General features: G+C 42.1%; 1 protein-coding gene across 2 annotated transcripts in view; it reads right to left on the reverse strand.

The window, feature by feature from the left end:
• The window catches only part of FBXO38 (F-box protein 38), a 45,055-nt gene extending 43,035 nt beyond the window's left edge, over window positions 1–2,020 (reverse strand). The window contains exon 1 of one of the 2 annotated variants that reach the window (XM_015428265.1): window positions 1,952–2,020. The gene's annotated coding sequence lies outside the window, so the exon portion shown is untranslated. Of the gene's footprint in view, window positions 1–1,365; window positions 1,426–1,951 lie in introns of those variants that run through there. The other variant, XM_015428266.1, reaches the window with a different exon arrangement.
• Window positions 2,021–3,871: the final 1,851 nt, after the last annotated feature.

Raw genomic sequence — 3,871 nt, forward strand, 5'->3', positions numbered from 1 at the left:
AGAGATCTTGGGACTGTAGTGGCCAAAGCAATGAAAATGTCAACTCAGCGTACTGCAGCAGTGACAAAGGCGGACTCCATGCTGGCCATTGTTAGGAAGGAGACTGAATATAAAATGGCCAATATTGTAATGGCCTTGTATAGAGCTATGATGCAGACTCACTTTGAAGACTGTGTACAGTTCTGGTCATTGTATTTCAAATAATATTGCAGAGCTTGAAAAAGTGCAGAAGAGGGCAACCAAGCTGATTAAGGAGTTGGAGTATCTTTCCTATGAGCCAGGTCATACCGGTAAGGCGGGATACAAATTGAAAGCAAATAAAATATGAAGAAAGGCTAAAAAGCCCGGTACTTTCCAGTTCAGAGAAAAAACAACTAAGGGACAGCACGTCAGAGGTTTATAAATTATACAGGATAAACAAAGTGGATAGGGAGAGTTCTTCCTGCTCTCTCATAATATTAGAACTTGGGGTCTAATATTCAAGATAGACAAAAGGAAGCACTTCTTTACTTGATAAATGATTAACAGAGCAATCCTAAGCAAGTGTATTCAGAATCCTACTCTGGTCTATTCAGTGAGGCTTACTGCCAAGAATGTGTTCTTAGACTGCACTGTAAATTATGGAATTCACTGCCAGCAGATATAGTGATAGCAACAACTATACCTTTATAGGGAGTATAGACATGTTTGTGGGGGAAACATCCACTAGCTCTGATGAGTAAAGGAAACGTCCATATTTATAGGCAGCAAACCTCTGAATACCATTGCTAGGAGGCAACCTCAGGGAAAGGCCTTAGTCTCTGTGTGCTGCTTAGGCAACTGACTGGCTGCTGAAAAATTGGACTAGATGGACCACTGGTCTGATACAGCAGGGCACCACTTATGAAAAGCCTTAAATAAATAAATCCCACATACATGCACCAAAACATGACTTTATTTAATTCACAGGTGAAAGACAGCTTTGTTTTTTATAAATTATTTAATGCATTCAAATCTGTTTCTCCCCAAGAACAATACAATAGGAATGCAAAGTCTTAGAGCAGAAACAAAATTAACAATACAAGTAAGCAAACAAACCTCCAGGTGCAACACAATGTTAATCTGAAGTATAGCTGTAATAATCCTGAAAGCTTCCCTGCTCCACACCCACTCTTGACCCAAGGAATTCACTTATTAGCTTTCACTGTGTTTTGTATATATAAGGTAATACCAGAAAACCATTCACTGAAGCTATGAAACAAAAGGCAGGATTCAAGAAGCAGCAGATATCACATGGATAGCAAATCAGCAAAACAAAAAATATGCTAGGATAGACAAGGAAAATTTTTGACTCTCCGCTCCTTTCTTCCTATCAGGCAGACTGACCTATATATTTGTATCCCAACCTTCCTCCAAGGAGTTCTCTGCAGAAGCAGATCTGGGTTCTGTCTCCAATTTGTCTTCACAACAGCCCTGCGAGGTAGGTAAGGCATTCAGGATGAAAGACTTATATATAAGGTCAGCAGTGAGCATCATGGCTAAGTGGGATTTAAACGCACACACCTCCCCGGTCCTAGACAGATACTTTCATTTGTGCACGCGCTGCTTCTCGCCGTGTAACAACACGAAAAAGCCCAGGCTCACAAACTCTGGCCACAACCCTAAGAAGCATAGTCGGAACTGTTCCGTGCACTACTATGGGATTTGTTTCCATTTAAACATAGTTGGCTCCCAGCTAGCCAAAGGCCCCATACCAGAAAGAAGGAAGCAGCCGGGATGGGCACAGGGAGGTCACACCAACTCCATTCGCAGCTTCCCCAACCCCATTCTCCCCGCAAGCGCCGAAGGAGAAAGAGAAGGGCAGCCCTAACTCGGAAATGCTGCCAGATAGGAAGCTGCCCGAAAGCCACTGTCATCCCAACCGCTGGTGGGGGGAAGGCAGCCAGAGGAAAACGAGCACCTCGCTTCTCACCTGCCCTGCCCGGCACAGCTGCCTCTTGTTGTTGGGACTCTGATGAGAGGAGCCACTCTAACAGGAGACACTTCCTCCCAGAGGTGCACAGTACTTCCGCTTCCGCTCCGTCATTGAACACTTCCAAAGAGATACGAAAATCGAACGGTCCGTGCCGTATTCACTTCCGGTTCATTACACGCGCGCACGATGAGGGTAGGTAGAAATTTGTGTCCAGTAGCACATTTAAGAGCGACAAAATTTAATTCAGGGTATAAGCCTTCGTGTGCACACACACTTCTTCAGATACATTAAAACAGAATTTCCTCAGCCATTACATATAAGTAGAGAGAGTGTGGGGGGTTAGTAGTAAGGAAGGGCTAGTTAGAATCAAGTTGCATAAGCAACTGGGCGATTATAGCTGAGATTAAGCCGTTGGTAAAATCTGTGAATTGCATCAAATTAGCATACAAGAGTTAACAAACAGTTGTGAGAACGAAGTGTGAGGCCAGTGGCACCTCCAAGATGACATCATCAGTGCATCTTAATTCAGCACATCATGAGCTAAGAGGCAGAACGTCATCGTCGTTTAACATAATACTTTTTAAAACTAAAGAACACAGTCGTTTTAAAGCTCTGCAACGAAAGGAATCTTCCACCCTGCCTGATCTGATTTTTTTACATTCATTCATTCCTGCCTATTTTCACCACTCCCGCCACGCTGTTGGTTCTAAGAGCTGCAACTGAGAACCGGAAATCTTGTTACAAAACCGACTAACCCCCATCCCCTTGGTCAGCACTCAATTTCTGCCTCACTCAGTCTCCATTTGTTGCGTGGCCGAACTGCAACGTCCTGTCATTCTGTAGCATTCAAAACCAGGTGTCTGATGAAGTGTGCATACACACGAAAGCTTATACCCGGAATTAAATGTGTTGGTGTTAAAGGTGCCACTGGACTCAAACTTTGTTCTAAAGTAAAACCAAACCTTGACAGACAAATCTTGCTTGGAGGCAAAGCTTCCTTTGATGCCTTTAGAGTGAAGTTGAGAGTTGCTCATAGTAAACAATGCAGAAATCCAACCAAGCTGCGTTTGGGCAGCTGTGTGAGTGTCTTCCGTAAAAGGCAGAAGCAAAGACCGGAGTTCGTGCTCCATCTAGCTCACTACTAATTTTTTTTTTTGTAAAAACGTACTTTGTTTTTAAGTATTTTAAGTTGCAAATAACAGTAAATAAGGAAAATTAGGGGAAGGTGGGTGCTGGGCCTGAGAGGGTGACTGATGACAATCCTCTAGTGTAGGGTTGGACCTGGGAATGATTTGGAACAACCCTGCATTGTAGTCCACTGTTTTAATATCCACATTAAAAATGTTGCATGAGAGCCAGTTTGATGTAGTGGTTAGGAGTGCAAACTCTAATCTGGGAGAACCAGGTTTGATTCCCCACTCCTCTATGCAGCTGCTTAAAAAAAAAATTATTAGGATATATCAATAAGTCAAGTTATACATCACCTTACAAACTATCATATATCCTTTTCTCCTAAATTACCCACCCCTTCTCACTTCCCACAGTGCTCCAACCTCCAGCCCAAATCTTGTGTTCCCCTCTTTCCCACTCATTGATTCATAAAACTCTACAGGTAACATATCCTTTAACTATAGTTCTTATAAGTTTAAACTTATTCACAATAACCTTCTTTTTTCAATAATTATCAAAGCAAAGTAAGTTGTTTTTACATCCCAATATTTCTCTAAGTATTTTTAAAAGTCTTTCCAATCTGCAAAAAATTCTTCTGCTTCTTGATTCTTAAGCTTTCTTGTCATTTTATCCATTTCAGCCATAAAGAGTAGCTTTTTTAGCCACTCCCAAATTCCGGGAGTTCTTTCCTGTTTCTAGCATTGAGCATATGTCATTCTAGCAGTTGTAATCATATACCACATCAAA

The sequence above is a fragment of the Gekko japonicus genome, unplaced genomic scaffold (genome assembly GCF_001447785.1).
Source record: "Gekko japonicus isolate JY-2015 unplaced genomic scaffold, Gekko_japonicus_V1.1 scaffold2158, whole genome shotgun sequence".
Taxonomy (NCBI): domain Eukaryota; kingdom Metazoa; phylum Chordata; class Lepidosauria; order Squamata; family Gekkonidae; genus Gekko; species Gekko japonicus.